This window comes from Theropithecus gelada, chromosome 1 (assembly GCF_003255815.1).
Source record: "Theropithecus gelada isolate Dixy chromosome 1, Tgel_1.0, whole genome shotgun sequence".
Taxonomy (NCBI): Eukaryota; Metazoa; Chordata; class Mammalia; order Primates; family Cercopithecidae; genus Theropithecus; species Theropithecus gelada.
In genome coordinates this window covers 208288514-208306221 of record NC_037668.1, presented here as the reverse complement: position 1 = coordinate 208306221, position 17708 = coordinate 208288514, and positions in this window count along the sequence as shown.

Below are 17708 nucleotides of genomic sequence, written 5' to 3'. Positions count from 1 at the left end.
GCTTGTAGTCCCAGCTACTAGGGAGGCTGAGGTGGGTGGATGGCTTGAGCACAGGAGATCGAGGCTGCAGTGAGCTATGATCATGCCACTGCACTCCAGCATGTCTCAAAAAAATAAAGTAAATGAAACATGAAACACTAATGTTTCTACTGTCACATGGCTCAATTTCTTCTAGAATTCTTAATAGTACCAAGCAAATAAGATGTTAAAGTAGAATTTTTTTTAAAGCTAGTTATATCCTATTCCGAAAGAATGCTCTTAAAAAAATAAAATCTTTTGGCCGGGTGTGATGGCTCACACCTGTAATCCCAGCACTTCGGGAGGCCTAGGCTGGCGGATCACCTGAGGCCAGGAGTTCAAGACCAACCTGGCCAATATGGTGAAACCCTGCCTCTACTTAAAAAATACAAAAATTGGCCGGGCGCGGTGGCTCAAGCCTGTAATCCCAGCACTTTGGGAGGCCGAGACGGGTGGATCACGAGGTCAGGAGATCGAGACCATCCTGGCTAACACGGTGAAACCCCGTCTCTACTAAAAAAAATACAAAAAACTAGCCCGGCGAGGTGGCGGGCGCCTGTAGTCCCAGCTACTCGGGAGGCTGAGGCAGGAGAATGGCGTAAACCCGGGAGGCGGAGCTTGCAGTGAGCTGAGATCACGCCACTGCACTCCAGCCTGGGTAACAGAGTGAGACTCCATCTCAGAAAAAAAAAGAAAAAAGAAAAGAGAGAGAGAGAGAGAAGGAAGGAAGGAAGGAAGGAAGGAAGGAAGGAAGGAAGGAAGGAAGGAAGGAAGGAAGGAAGGAAGGAAGGAAGGAAGGAAGGATCTTTCAGGACAAACCCTGGATCTGAGGACCTCTTACACTGTGTTCATGTTCAAGCTTAAGGCATTACTTTTTGTAGTGTGTTTGGGGTGGGAGTGGAGGTTAAAGTTTGTGTCCCTCAATGACTGCACAGTTTTGCACACTGTCCCCACCCCACCCCAGCTTGACATCATGGTCTTAATACAGTCAGAGACCTCATTCATTGCAATTTGACTGCTGCTTCAGCTAGAACTGTAAGATTCAGAGCTCTTTGCATACTTAGAGGTATGAATAGTGCGGTAACAATGAGGAAAGAAAGTAAGCTAAATTCACAAACATTATGTCATTTAGCATAAAGGTTTAAGATTGAAATTTTCTGCCTGAGGGAAGCAGAAAAAAATGAGTTTGTACAGAATGCTTCCTGTTTCTGAATGTAAAAGGCACACTAAAAATAGCTAAAGGGACTGAGTCGCCTAGAGGCTTCTTGGGTTGCCCAGTGGGAGTTCCTGCTCGGAGAAGCTGTCCTTCAAAGCTGCTGCTGCAAACAGCCCTGAGACCGCTGGTGTGTGATGCAGAGCTCTCCTGGGCAGATTTCATTTGGTCACAAGGAAGCAGGAGCTGAAGCAGATGGAGATGTTTCTTAATGGAAGGATCCCCTAGGGGCAGAAATGTTCTACCTCTGACAGAGACTGACAGTCCAGAAGGTAGAGGCACATTGTGGGCTCAGAGACCAGATCTTCCTGAAATCAGGGTCAACCAATCGCAAACGGGCACTAACCTCAAAGAAAGAGTCCTTTCTTTCCGTGGCCACCGATACAGTGTCATTTAAGACCCTGATTTTTTCTTGTCTGGGCTATTGCCACAGCCTCCTCTCTAGGTCCTCTGTCTCCAGTTTCCCCTCCTTCTCCAGTTCATCCTACATATGGACTCTGGTGGGATTTTTCTGTAGCCTAATTTTGTTCAGGTGCTTCTATGTTTAACTTAATTTGATTTTTTTGACAAATCAGACAACCAGCTGACTAACCAATTTACCAAGCAAGCAAGCAAACAAAAGCCCTCCAGTAGTTCTTCATCTTTTATTGACTTGACCGAAACATCTTACCCAGTCCTATTAACTAGTTCTGTCTTTTTAGTCTCATCAGTCACCACTTATTTATTTACTCCACTGAAAACTGCAGAGAGAGGGTGGGGGGCATTTTCCTGTCTCTTTGGGGTGTCAGAGACTGTCATATTTAGGTTTCTAAACCCCCATAGTGTTTAGTATAGTGTAATTCCCAGAATCAGGATTCAAGAAAAAGCCTTTGAGGGTATATTTACAAAATAATTGCAAGCAGGGCCTTGACCATCTGTACACCCATGTCCATAGCAGCATTATTCATAACAGTCAAAAGGTGGAAGCAATTCAAGAGTTCACTGATGGATGAATGGATACACAAAACATGGCACACATACAGTGAAATATCACTCAGCCTTAGGAAGAAAGGGAGTTCGGACGCATGCTGCAACATGGATGAACTTGGAGGACATTAAGTGAAATAAGCCATCACAAAGGGCAAATACTCTGTGATTCTACTAAAATGAGGTACCTAGGGGAGTCATACTCATAGAGGAGAGAGAAAGTGGTCACCAGGGGCTGGGGAAGTGGGGAATCAGGAGTAAGTTTTTAATAGGCAGAGAGTTTCAATTTTGCAAGATGGTTGCACAACAATATGAATGTACTTAATGCCACTGACCTGTTCCCTTAAACATGGTTAAGATGGTAAATTTTAAGTTATGTATATTTTACCAATTTTTTTTTTTTTTTTTTAAGAAGAAAAGAAGGAAAAACCTGGGAATGTTGAATCAAAGAGTTGGGGAATGATTTCTGCTATACATTTGGGATCCTGCTCTTTCAACCTAATGGTTATACTTTCGAACATGCAAATCAAATAAGTCACCATTCCCTGTTCCCCTCAAACAACCCTACAGTCACTTCTCACCTAGAATGAGTCTGATATTCACGGCTGATTGTCCTACCTGGCCTGGGGTGCCCACCTGTCCTGCCTCCTCTGTCAACTCCATTCATTTGGCCTTCCCCACTCACCTTCTTCCCTGCTCCCTGCTGCCTTGGGGTTTCCACATAGTTTCCCCTGGGGATGGGGGAGGCTGTTTACCCAATTCTAGTCTAGTTGACTCCCTCTTTCTATAGGTATCAGCTGACATACTATTACAGGAAAGAGTTCCCAATCCAGACCCCAAGAGAGGGTTCTTGGATTTCGCACAAGAAAGAATTCAGGGCACATCCATAAAGTGAAAGCACGTTTATTAGAAAAGGGAAGGAATAAAGAATGGCTACTCTGTAGACACAGCAGCCTTGAGGGTTGCTGGTTGCCCATTTTTATGGCTATTTCTTGATGATATGCTAGACAAGGGATGGATTATTCATGCCTCCTCTTTTTAGACCATATGGGGTAACTTCCTGACATTGCCATGGCATTTGTAAACTGTCATGGCATTGGTGGGAGTGTATTAGTGAGGACGACCAGAGGTCACTCTCGTCGCCCTCTTGGTTTTGGCCAGCTTCTTTACTGCAACCTGTTTTATCAGCAAGGTCTTCATTGCCTGTATCTTGTGCTGACCTCCTATCTTGCCCTGTGACTTAGAATGCCTTAACCATCTGGGAATGCAGCCCAGTAGGTCTCAGCCTCATTTTACCCAGCCCCTACTCAAGATGGAGTTGCTCTGGTTCAAACACTTCTGACAATATCATAGATCAGAGAAGCCAGTCCTACTGCACAGACTGGGTTGAAACATCTGATCATAGGCTCTCAGCATGTTCTTTGCTTCTTTTGCATAGTGGCTGTTATAAAATCATTAATTTGGCCAGGCGTGGTGGCTCATGCCTATAACCCCAGGACTTTGGGAGGCTGAGGCGGGCGGATCACCTGAAGTCAGGAGTTCGAGACCAGCCTGGCCAATATGGCGAAACCCCATCTCTACTAAAAATACAAAAATTAACCAGGCGTAGTGACAGGTGCCTGTAATCCCAGTTATTTGGGAGGCTGATGCAGGAGAATTGCTTGAACCCCGGAGGTGGAGGTTGCAGTGAGCCGAGATTGCTCCACCGCCCTCTAGCCTGGGCGACAGAGTCTTGCTGTATCTCAAATAAATAAATAAATAAATAAATAAAATTATTAATTTTCCATAGAATTATTTATACTATTCTACAGACTGAATGTTGTATCCCCTCACATTCACATGTCAAAATCTTAACCCTCAAGGTGATGGTATCAGAAAGTAGGGCCTTCGGGAGGTAATCAGGTCATGAGAGCACAGCCCTCATAAGTGGGATTAGTGCCCTTATTTAAAAAAACCCAGAGAGCTGCCTTGCCCCTTCTGCTATGTGAGAATACACCGAAAAGTTAGCCCTCTGCAACCTAGAAGAGGGCCCTCACCAGACACCAAATGTGTCACTGCTCTGATCTAGGATTTCCCAGCCTCCAGAACTGTGGAAAATACATTTCTGTTGTTTATAAGTGACCCAGTCTATGATAGTGTCTTCTAGCAGCCAAACAGACAAAGATAAACTAGTCTGTAAGCTCCCTGGGGAGGCCTGGGATAGTGACTGCCCTAATACAGTGCCTGGGGCACCACAGGCATGCCAATATCTGCTGGATCTCATTGTTCTTACTGATCTTGACACTGTTTTCCATCTTCAGGGGCATGACAAGTGCTAAGAACTTAGGCAAAGCAAATTTATTTGAGTATAGCCATTGGACGGTCCCTGGCACAAAAAAAACGGGGCAAAGTTATTAGCAGCAACACGCTCTTCAAAAACCACCACTGGCCGGGCGCGGTGGCTCACGCCTGTAATCCCAACACTTTGGGAAGCTGAGGCAGGTGGATTGCCTGAGGTCAGGAGTTCGAGACCTGCCTGACCAACACGGAGAAACCCCATCTCTATTAAAAATACAAAATTAGGCCGGGCGCGGTGGCTCAAGCCTGTAATCCCAGCACTTTGGGAGGCCGAGACAGGTGGATCACGAGGTCAGGAGATCGAGACCATCCTGGCTAACATGGTGAAACCCCGTCTCTACTAAAAAAAATACAAAAGACTAGCTGGGCGAGGTGGTGGGCGCCTGTAGTCCCAGCTGCTCCGGAGGCTGAGGCAGGAGAATGGCGTAAACCCGGGGGGCGGAGCTTGCAGTGAGCTGAGATCGGGCCACTGCACTCCAGCCCGGGCGACAGAGCGAGACTCCGTCTCAAAAAAAAAAAACCAAAAAACAAAAAAACAAAATTAATCGGGCATGGTGGTGCATGCCTGTAATTCCAGCTACTCAGGAGGGTGAGGCAGGAGAATCGCTTGAACCCCAGAGGCGGAGGTTACGGTGAGCCAAGATTGTACTATTGTACTCCAGCCTGGGCAATAAGAGCAAAACTCCATCTCAAAACAAACAAGCAAACAAACCCACCACTATAGTTCCCAACTGGTGGGCATCGGTATTTATAGAGAACTGTGGTCGAGTGCTAAACTGCACAGCCCTGCTCATTCATACAGACATTAATATTTTTTGTAATGTCATCTCTAGCTATGAAAAGAAATTGCCCAAAGAATACTAGATTTGGTGCTAGTGTACTGATACCTAGATTTTCAAACTGAATGCAAGTAAGATCAAGGACTATTTCTTCTACTTCCTTTGCAGCCAAACCCAGCACTTTGCTCCTCCTAGCAAAAGGAATTGGGTGGGGACGGTGGGGCAGTACATTTTGCAATAACTGACTATTATCATTCTCTCACTGTTTCTTTGTCCTTTAACACTTTTGCTTACACAGACCCCCTCCCTCACTCCACCTACCCCCAAAGTCTTCTTGGTCTAGTTTCAGGTCTCCTGCTGCTAAGATGCTCAGGCTTTTTGTGTTCTTATCTGCTGCCAGATAAGGAGTGGGATGCTCTGTCTGTCTGTCTGTCTGTCTCTCTCTCTCTCTCTCAATCTGTGTATGTGTGTGTGTGTGTGTGTGTGTGTGTGAGAGTAAAGGAGTGGAGAGCAGGTCTTCAACTTTGAGGATGGAGGAGGGAAACAGGAAGAGGATTCTTCCAAGGTTTAGTCTCTGGGTAAAGTAACTGAAAAACAATTCATTCTTTCACGATGAAGAAAACCTACCTCCTGCTGGTATATCTCCTTTATGGCCTTATGCTACACGGCTGGCTGTCTTCTTCCCATGCCTGGCTCACATGACAAGCTCCCTTCTTTTCCCTTAGCCTGGGTAGGTACTGGCACAGGGAAAGGGGGAGGAAGATAAACCTGCCCTGTCACAGGGGCTTTTGTGAAATGCACAGGGAGTATACAGCAGACAGAGGCAGAAATCCATCTTGACTAATTGACTGCTAGATTGAGAAAAGTTAGTTAAATAGCACCTATTTCCTACAGACTCAGAAACATTGAGGTATTTATGTATTTATTAGCTGATGGGAGCAGCACAGAACTTAAAAAGTAAAACCACTCATCATTAGAAAAATATGAGATTACCTGCTTGAACCCAGGAGCCAGAGGTTGCAGTGAGCCGAGATTGCGCCACTGCACTCCAGCCTGGTCAACAGAGAGAGACTCCATCTCAAAACCAGCTTAAAAACACATCAATCTGGCCAGGTGAGGTGGCTCATGCCTGTAATCCCAGCACTTTGGGTGGCCAAGGTGGGCAGATCGCCTGAGGTTGGGAGTTCGAGACCAGCCTGACCAACATGGAGAAACCCCATCTCTACTAAAAATACAAAACAAATTAGCTGGGTGTGGTAGCGCATGCCTGTAATCCCAGCTACTTAGGAGGCTGAGGTAGGAGAATTGCTTGAAACCCGGGAGGCGGAGGTTGCAGTGAGCCAAGATTGCGCCATTGCACTCCACCCTGGGCAACAAGAGTGAAACTCCGTCTCAAAATAATAATAATAATAATAGTAATAATAACAACAACAACAATAATAAGTATATATATACATAAAAAAATAAAAACACATCAATCTTTAAACTGAACATCTCAACACTTTCAGCAAAGATGTCTTTTCCTTTTCACTTTACGGCATTTGATAAACAATGTTTTCAGAAGAACTTAAGAGTTTGGGAACTCTTGTGTAGTAGAATTCTTCAGAGAAACAGAACCAATGAGATGTACGCATATATAGAAAGAGATTTATTATAAGGAATTGGCTCATGCGATTATGGAGGCTGGCAAGTCCAAATGTGCACTATTGGCTGGCAGCCTGGAGACCCAGGAGAGCTGATGGTGCAGATGAAGTTCGAAGGCTGTCTATTGGTGGAATTACCCTTTGCTCGGGAGGCTGATCTTTCTGTTCTATTCACATTTTCAACTGATTGCATGAGGCCCACCCACGCTACAGAGGGCAATCTGTCTTAGTTGGAGTTCACAGTATAGTGTTACTATCATCCTAAAACATCCTCATTTACAAAGAAAGAACCCAGCAGACAACATGTTTAAGTGGGAAGAAAACATAGATGCCACACTGCAGGAGAACTGGGACAAAGCCTGCAAACTGCCTTGCAGAGGTGTCTGATGCCAATGGAATCTGTTTTGTGAGGTATAAGCCACTTTTGCCCTAAGTAGAAAAATAACCCCAAAACCCATACACTACCTCAAGCATGAAACCTGAAAACTGTTTCAGTAGCTCACCTAAAGAGCCTGTCACATCCTCCTGAGGAATCAGCAACATCTACTTAATAGGCAGTCAATGCCCTCTGGCTCTGAGACCTGGTACAAAAATTTCAATCGGTCTTCCAGACCCTCTCTAAGGTTACCTACTTACAAAGTAGGGAAAGGGAATTCCCAGTATTCCAGGAAAAGCTATTAGTACCTCCGTAGCGCCTGTTATTGGTGATGATTTGATTGGCCTGGTATGTCCAAGTCTCCGGCTAAATGCCGCAGGTAAAACGTGTTTGGAAGAGCTTTCTCTAGACTTCAATCGCTTATCAGTGGGCTAGCAAAATAAAGACAGCCGGTAATGGATTTCACCTCCTTCTTTATTGCAAATGCAGCTATTAAAGGCCCCTCTGGCGTGCTCACACTGGTGAGAACTCCCTGGGTTTCGACTTCTCCCTGCAGTGAGGTGCTGCCTTCTATGGCATCACAATTCATCATTTAATAGGAATCCTTGTGTGACTGAATCTATTGCCATCTCTTTCCTGTGTCAGAAGCAGCAGAGGGAGCGATTCTGACAGTGGCAGAGAGCCTATGAATTCTGATTTTGCCTCAGAAGCAGGCTGGATGGGCAGGCTTAATCCTACACTCTCTGCCTGCCAAACCCTTATGGATTTGACTGAAGACTAAAGAAGCCAGACCCAGGACTGGAAGGAGCCTCCATAGATGACCTTACAGGTATTGAAACTGTGTCGCCCACTGAAGCAGAGGCTTTTCTGTTTGTTTGTTTGCAGAAAAGAACAACAACAAACAAACAAAAAGGAAATAAGTAGTTAGTAGCAAGAGTAAGAACTTTTTTTTTCTTTTAAAAATGCTTTTAGATTGTGTTTAAAAGATAAACTGATCGAAAATTTGGTGACTCCAGTTGTTTGTAGCAGTTTTACTGGAGTCTCAGGCGACACACACAGAAGCAGTCAGTATGATATGAGCATGGTCTTAGAGACACCGTGAGAGTGGGCAGGTCACCCTTTCCTCCCTTTGGTTAGTCCACTGAACCTCTAAGTAGTTCGTGCTGCTCTTTATGCCCATCAGTCAAAGAGCAAGGCTGACCAAGCCAAGGTGAGACAGTATCTATATATAACGGAATGAATTGCTGAATGTTGAAAGGATGGCTTATCCCAATACTTAACTATTTTCCTTCCTTTCCTTGGCAATTTGCTATGCATATCTGCCATGTGAATGGGGAACGTATGAATAAGACCAGCAGTTCTCAATCCACTTGTGGAACCTTAAAAAAAATACAGATGACTGTGCCCTGTATTCAGAGTTTCTAGATGAACTGGCCTGGGGTGAGGTCCAGGCATTCAGTATGAACATGTGTCTTCCAGTGATTAAAGATTTATGGTGATTCTACTTGTTGCTTTCTGTTTCTTTATAGGTCTAACCAGGATGATCAAGTCTGGGCAACAGTGAATGTCAGTTTCAAGGCAGAAATGATGGTGGTGACCACTCAGGAGGAGGCCTCTAACCCTGGAAAGAGTGAGGTGGTCAAAACTAATGGAGTTAGCAGTACTAAACGATAAGCAACCAGGTGGGCGTCCTGTACCAGATAGAAATATAGAAAACTCAAGAGAAGCTTGAACAAACAGGGACTTATTTTTCTGATATTATAAACTGTCAAGAAATAGATATTTGCTAGCATTGGTTGAATGGCTTCAAGGAACCCTGGTTCCTTGTGCGTTTTCTCCCCTGCCACTTTGTGTGTGGCGTTTGTCATCTTGTGCTTGTTCTCTCATGGGTTCAAGCTGGCTGCTATAGGTCCAGAGAGCACTCTGTGATCAGGCAGGAAGGAACAGAGGAGAATTGTGGCAGTGATGGTTTCTTTCCTTTTATCAGAAGCAAAAGCTTTCCCAGACACATCCCCAGCAGACTGCTGCTTACGTCTCATTGTCCAAGACTAGGACACAGCCAGCAGCACCCATTGCCTGACTTGTCATGATGGTTGGACAAGTAGGGAACAGGCCTGTCCTGTTTGCTGCCTAAACATGAGCCATTGGCCAAGGGTCAGTATGTTGCCATCCTGAGCAAAATGAGGGTTTGACAGCGAGGGAGAAGGGAGGATGGTTGTGGGGTTAATAATGAATGGTGTCTGCCACAGATCTCCACTGGGAATTTGAGTTTTCTAGATATCGCACTCACCATAAACGTGTTAATGATTCCGTGGCTGCATTTTTCCATGGAGGTTCTCTGAGGGCTTTCAGGGGGAACATCACAAGGCAAAAATTTCAGACAGAACCTGTCAAGAATCTCCTTCCCTTTCTTAGAGCCTTAGAGGTAAACAGCTGAAAGCTATAGCTGAAGTCTTGCTATGTAATTGCTATTTTCTTTATTTTTATACTTGTTTTCCACTTTGCAACTATGAACATTTACTTGAAAGGATGGAAAAAGCACACTGCACTGACAACAGCACCATCTTCTGTCCAGAGAAATGTCAGCTTCTGAACAGATGATAGTTTTTGGTTATGCAACTGTCTGTGCATTCTGGACCATGAATGCATGCAAGATTTGTGCATTTAAGAAGCATCTTTTCAGTGGGGTTGGAGCTCTGTGTACCTCTCTCAGGTCAACATTGTCATCATTCGTTACGTAGTCCTATAGCCCTCACAGTGCCACAGCGCCCTTGCCCAGTGCTTCCCTCATGGTAATACAAAAGACTGTCAAGCACCTGCAGCGTGTGCCTTGAAAATCCCAAACAGTGAGTCTGTGCAAACACTTTTTTTCTTTTTTGTAGAGACAGGGTCTCACTCTGTTACCCAGGCTGGAATGCAGTGGTGTTATCACAGCTCACTGCAGCCTCAATCTCCCAGGCTCAAGTGATCCTTTTGCCTCAGGCTCCCAAGTAGCTGGGACTACAGGCACATACCACCACACCCAGTCTTTTTTTTTTTTTTTTTTTTTGGTAGAGACAGGGTCTCCCTATGTTGCCTGGGCTGGTCTCAAATTCCTGGCCTCAAATGATTTTCCTGCTTCTGCCCCACAGTGCTGGGATTACAGGTAAGAGCCATCATGGCTGGCCCCATGTGAACACTCGTGAAGGAAGGAGACATTTGAGAGGACATTTATCTGGATCAGCTTCCCTGACTTATGCTTTCTGTTTCCCTTTTATTCTTTCTCCTTTATCCATTACCCTTACTAAGAAGGAAGCAGTGTCCATTTCAAGTTGGGAAAGTGAGAAGAGGCAGAATCAAAGTCAGAGATGCAGCAGAGCAATTCCATCAATAGGTGCACCATTTCAGATCAGAAGGAAATAAAAAAAAAATTGCCATTTTTAGATGCCTCACGGTGAATTTTAAAACATAAGGTGTAGACAATAGCACCCCTACATTCGAAGTTTGTTGGAACCAGTGTAGTCAGAGCTGTGGGATCCAGAGGTGGAGGAGGGATCTCAGGGCAGAAAATGACTCCTCTGAGGCCTCTGCTAGATATTCCCATCCATGACGACAAAAGCACAGGCTTTTTTTTTTTTTTTGAGACAGAGTTTTGCTCTTGTTGCCTAGGCTGGAGTGCAGTGGCGTGATCTAGGCTCACTGCAACCTCCACCTCCAGGGTTCAAGCGATTCTCCTGTCTCAGCCTCCCGAGTAGCTGGGATTATAGGCATGTGCCACCATGCCTGGCTAATTTTCGTGTTTTTAGTAGAGACGGGGTTTCATCATATTGATCAGGCTGGTCTCGAACTCCTGACCTCAGGTGATCCGCATGCCTCAGCCTCCCAAAGTGCCGGATTACAGGCGTGAGCCACCGCACCCGGAGCACAGGCCTCTTTTAAAAAGCTGTACGTATTTGTTGCCCCAGGAAACAGAGGATGCGGCTGACTTTGGGTATAAGGCAGCAGTCCTCAACCTTTCTGGCACCAGAAACCAGGTTTCGTGGAAGACAATTTTTCCATGGAGCGAGGAAGGTGGCGGTGGGAGGGTGGGGATCAAACTGTTTCACCTCAGGTGGTCAGGAATTAGATTCTCACAAGGAGCGCACGGCCTAGATCCTGCGCATGCGCAGTTCACAATTAGGGTTCACGCTCCCATAAGACTCTAACGCAGCTGCTGATTTGATAGGAGGCGGAGCTCAGGTGGTAATGCCCACCCGCCTGCAACTCACCTTCTCCTGTGCAGCCTGGTTCCTAACAGGTCACGGAGGGGTCACTGGTTCATGGCCCAGGGGTTAGGGACCCCTGGTGTAAGGGATACGTGAGCTAGATTGAAGTAACTAAACTTTGCTACTTTAAAGAGAGGAAAACTCAGACACTCATCCATAGTACACCTGCTTTTGATGTTAAAATAACAGTCACAACCCTAATTCATCTATGGATGAAGGAGGAAAATTGCAAGGAAAGAGGAAAGAAAACTATTCTAAATCCTATTCACATATGGCTTCCAATGCAACTATTCATCCCCATGAGGATGCGGAGGGGTAGCTGGCTGTTCACACGCTGGATCTCCTCTGTGTATCAAAGCTGCGCATTGTTTCATGTTGAACCAGGCCACAACGATTTCAGCTTGCAAATGTTCATGTTTCAAGGGTAATTATGTCACTAGAAATTTTCCAGCTGATTAACTTAGAATTCTATCACTATAAAATACTGAATTTTCATTCATCCAGTTTCAAGTACTTATTGAGTAACTAACATGCTTCTGGTAATATGTTTGATATTTAGTATACAAATGAATTAAAGCAAAATCCCAAATCTTTTGGGGGGGGGGAGGTGTTGTTTTTTTTTTTGAGATGGAGTCTCACTCTGTCGCCCAGGCTGGAGGGCAGTGGTGCAATCTCAGCTCACTGCAACCTCTGCCTCCAGGTCCAAGGGATTCTCCTGCCTCAGCCTCCCAAGTAGCTGGGACTACAGGCACATGCCACCATGCCCGGCTAAGTTTTTGTATTTTTAGTAGAGACAGGGTTTCAGCATGTTGGGCAGGCTAGTCTCGAACTCCTGACCTCAAATGATCCACCCACCTCGGCTTCCCAAAGTGCTGGGATTACAGGCGTGAGCCACTGCGCCTGGCCAAAATCCCAATTCTTAAGGGGCACATAAGTAGTTGCAGAAACTACACCTCCATCCATTCATACAACCATAATTTACTGAATACCTACTATGTGCCAGACTTCGGGAGTACAGAAATTCTTTTTTTTTTTTTTTTTTTTTTGAGACGGAGTTTCGCTCTGTCGCCCAGGCTGGAGTGCAGTGGCCGGATCTCAGCTCACTGCAAGCTCTGCCTCCCGGGTTTATGCCATTCTCCTGCCTCAGCCTCCCGAGTAGCTGGGACTACAGGCGCCCGCCACCTCGCCCGGCTAGTTTTTTGTATTTTTAGTAGAGACGGGGTTTCACCATGTTAGCCAGGATGGTCTCGATCTCCTGACCTTGTGATCCGCCCGTCTCAGCCTCCCAAAGTGCTGGGATTACAGGCTTGAGCCACCGCGCCCGGCGGGAGTACAGAAATTCTACAGGCAGTACACTGGACGTGGCAATTGTATATTTTTCTTCCTTGATGTTTTGGAGGTATTGCAGAAAAGTGCACAGCCTTTGAGTCAGACAGCTCTGCTGCTTTTTTCATCCTGTGATATCAGGGCAAGTAACTCAACCTCTCCTATCTTCAGTTTCCTCATCTGTAAAATAAGAAAAGTAAAAACACTTCGTTTATGAGTTGTTTTGAGGGTGAAGTGCAATAATATATACAGATAGATATTACCATGTCTGGTCTTTAATAAGTGTGGTAACTATAGCCGTTATTACTACTACAATTAAAAGTTTTAGGAAGGCCGGGCACGGTGGCTTACGCCTGTAACACTTTGGGAGGCTGAGGTGGGCAGACTACTTGAAGTCAGGAGTTCAAGACTACCCTGGCTAACATGGTGAAACCCCGTCTCTACTAAAAATACAAAAATTAGCTGGGTGTAGTAGTGCACATCTGTAATCCCAGCTACTCAGGAGGCTGAGGCAGGAGAATCGTTTGAACCCGGGAAATGGAGGTTGCAGTGAGCCAAGATGGTGCTACTGCCCTCTAGCCTGGGCGACAGAGAGATGCCTTAAAATTTGGGTCTTCATAGAAGAGTGGGAGATGGCTATTCACTCAATAAGTGTTACTGGGCCAGGCACGGTGGCTTACGCCTATAATCCCCGCACTTTGGAAGGCTGAGGCAGGTGGATCACCTGAGGTCAGGAGTCCGAGATCAGCCTGGCAAACATGATGAAACTTGGTCTCTACTAAAAATACAAAAATTAGCTGGGCATGGTGGTGGGCGCCTATAATCCCAGCTACTCGGGAGGATGAGGCAAGAGAATCACTTGAACCCTGGAGGCGGAGGTTGCAGTGAACCGAGATTGTGCCATTGCACTCCAGCCTGGGTGACAGAGTGAGACTCAGTCTAAAAAAATAAAAAATAAAGCGTTACTGAAGTATGATATGTCTGGGATGAGGTACTGGCATGAGTATAATAATAGACAAAACCTCATACCCCATGCCTAGCCCTCATATTGCTTAGAGGGGAGGAGTAGGGGGCAGAGAAATAGCTTGCAATTACAACGCAGCGTGACCATTGCTGTGTTAGTGACATGCCAGGATGTTTGGGGAATTTGAAAGAGGGTCACCTAATTTAGCTGGGGTGTTGGTGACAGGAGAAAGGTATTAACAAATGACTTTCTGGAGAGATAACATTTGAACTTTGTCTTGAAAGAAAAAAGTAAAAGTCAGGTGGAGAAGGGGTAAGCGCTTTCCAAAAGGGAGAAGGGCTTTTGAAAAAAAAAGAAAAAGAAAAAAGAAAATTGAGAGCACACATGTTTTAGGGACTTCAGCATCAAGGTGTGTATGTCAGGAGTGTGAAGATGGAGAATTAGGCAGGCATTCCATCTTGAGGCATCTTGGATGACATGCTAAGAAACTCAACCATGATTCTGAGGGCTCTGGGTAGCCAATGATCTAATTTTAGGGAGATCATCCTAGTACCAATATGGAATATGTATTACATGACCAGGGCATTAGGAATGGCTTCTTAGAGAGGTGCCTTGAAATTTGGGTCTTCATAAAAGAGTAGGAGATGACTGACTATTCACTCAATAAGCGTTGCTTAAGTGTCATATAGCTGGGAGTGGGGTAGGAGGTGATTGATATTATCTTGGCAAGAAATGAGGAGGGTCTAAAACTAAGGTCTTAGTGGGGCACAGAGAGGACGGACCACCGAGAGATTTAGAAAGTCGCATGGATAACTTTGAGGAGTGATTGCATGTGAGAATCAAGTAAGAGTAGGAAGTCTATTAGTTCTCAGGTTGTTGACTTGGGCAATTTGGCAATGATGGCCATTCCCCTAAATAAGGAATTCCTGGGAAGAAGTACATCGGTGGGGAGGAATGATGCTGGGGGAAGGGATGAAGGGAATGAGGTTAGATTTGTAAAAGCGGAGACTGAGAATGATGTCCTGAGTAATATTGAAATGAAGACGTGTGGTAGGCAGTTGGAGAAATAGGTTTGGAGCTATCTCCTAAGGATAAGTCTCAGGAGAGAGACCTGGGCTGGAGATATAGATTTTTTCATCATTAGCATGTAAATGGTAACCAGATCTATAGTGTTAATGAAGTTATTCAGAGAAAATTTACAGAGTGAGGAGAAGAGAGACCTGAAGATAAAACCCTGGAAATATCACTAAGGAAAGGTCAGGAGGAAAAATAAGATGCTGAAAGAGATGGAGAAGAAACAGCTGAGGAAGCAGAGAAAACAAAGAACAGGAGGAAGTCATCGATGAAAACCAGAGTGAGACAGTGTTTCAAGAAATAGGAAATACTCCACAGAGTCCATTCAGGTTAAGAACGAAAAAGGGCAGCTTTGGCAATTAGGAGATCGCTGCCCACATTGGTGAATCAGAAAAGTGCTGTTGTGGGAAATATTCCAGGAGAGAAGACAGTGCAAACATGTTGTGGGTAAGCAGGAGAGTTCCATATGCCTGGGACAGGGGGCAGAGTAGGGGAATCAGGTTATGAGGCCAACTGCCTCTTCCCCAATCTCAATAAGCCTTCAATGCCGTGCTCTGCAGCTGGGCTTTATTCTGTAGGCAACAGAGAACAAAACACATAGGCCAACTTTTTTTTTTTTTTTTTTTTTTTTTTTGGTATAAGTCATTTTTCAAGATTGAGGTAAACTTTCTTTTCTTTTCTTTTTTTTTTTTGAGACCGAGTCTCACTTTGTCGCCAGGCTAGGCTGGAGTGCAGTGGTATGATCTTGGCTCACTACAACCTCTGCCTCCTGGGTTCAAGCGATTCTCTTGCCTCAGCCTCCCAGATAGCTGGGACTACAGGCATGTGCCACCATGCCCGGCTAATTTTTTGTATTTTAGTAGAGACGGGGTTTCACCATGTTGGCCAGGATGGTCTCAATCTCCTGACCTCGTGATCCGCCTGCCTCGGCCTCCCAAAGTGCTGGGATTACAGGCTTGAGCCACCGTGCCCGGCTGATTGAGGAAAACTTTCTGCAGAGCAAAATGCATAGACCTTAAGGGTTCAGTTCAAGGAGTCTTGACAAATGTGTAACCAACACGTTGATCAACATAAAATATTTTCATCACCTCAGAAAGTTGCCTTGTGCCCAATTCTAGTCAAATCTCTACTCCCTCTATGCAACTATTGTTCTCATTTCTATCCTTCAGATTACTTTTTTCTATTCTTGGATTTCATATAAATGAAATCACGAGGATGTAAACTTTGTGACTGTCTTCCTTTGTTTAACATATTGTTTCTGAGACTTATCTATGTTGAGTGGATTAGCAATTCATTGTCTTATTGCTGGGAGCATTATTATATAGATAGATTACAATTTTTTATTCATTCTCCTATTTGATGCACACGTAGGTTGTTACCTAACACCTACTAGGTTGTTAAAAGGCTTTGGCTATAATGAATAATGTTGTCAAAAACATTCTTCTGCAAGACTTTTTTTTCTTTTTTTGAAACATGTTTTCATTTATTTTAGGTCATTGCCTAGGGGTGAAATTGCTGAATTTTAAAGTAGCTATATTATAACTTTACAAGAAACAGTTTCTAAAGTGACTGTACCATTTTCATGCCCACCAGTAATGTATGAGGATTCCAGTTGCTCCACACCCTTGGTCTTTGCCGTTTAGTGTTTTCGAGCTTTTAAATGTTAGCCATTCTCATCAGTATGAAGTGGTATCTCATTGTGGGTTTAATTTGCATTTCTCTGATGACTAATGATGTTGAACACTTTTCCAAGTGCTTATCATTTGTGTATCTTCATTTGTTAAGTGCTCAAGACATTTGCCCATTTATATTTATTAGATATATGTTGAGAGAAATGATAGTTGTCTGCACATTTTATGTTGAAGGTAATTGATACTGACACATTTTAAAAGGGCTTAAAATAGAACCATTTATGCATTTTGTTAAAAACTGAATGCTTCTGAAATATGAAAAAAGTCTTGCCTGTCTAATGTTACATAACCTTAAATTTAAGTCAGATAACTTTACATTATATAAAAATAACTAAATTTAAAAAACTTTAATTTTTGTCTTATCCATTATGTTATTATATGTCAAGCTCTTTGAAGTTGGGACCCTGTTTTCTTTATTGACTCAGGGGCAGACCTTTGTGTTTAGTAGCAAAGAAAACCCGTGTCACTGATCCATTTTGTCTCAGATTGAGCCAGGAACCAAATCCGCACCATGCAGGCTGAGGTGAGGTTTTCTGTTTCCGTATTTAGCAATGGATGCTGTCAGAAATACAGAAAAGACAGACACAGGGACTATTTTTGAGTTTGCACATGGGAGCACATGCATTGTGTGGGAGGCTCTGCATCCTGAAGTCATCTTGGGCATTTGGTTGTGAGGGCTGGCGTGGGCATCTTGGTTTTAGCTGAATCCTAGCACATTGCCATAGGTACCTCTGAGGCAGGAGAATAGGGCCTGGAGGCAGGGAACCTAAAAACTTCCTAGGACCAGATCAGATGGGAACACTTCAGCTATGACAGGAAATATCCTCTTCATTTACACAGGGAGTACACCAAGTAAATAACTTTGTAACTTTATTTTATCCTCTTCATTTACATAGTGTGTACACCAAGTAACCAATTGAAACCTCTATGGGTATTGAAACCCCAGAAAATTCTGTAACCAGCCCTCCTTGAGCGGCTTGCTCGGGTCTGCCCCCACCCTGTGGAGTGTACTTTTTCAATTAATCTCTGCTTTTGTTGCTTCGCTCTTTCTTTGCTCTGTTTGTGCATTTCGTCCAA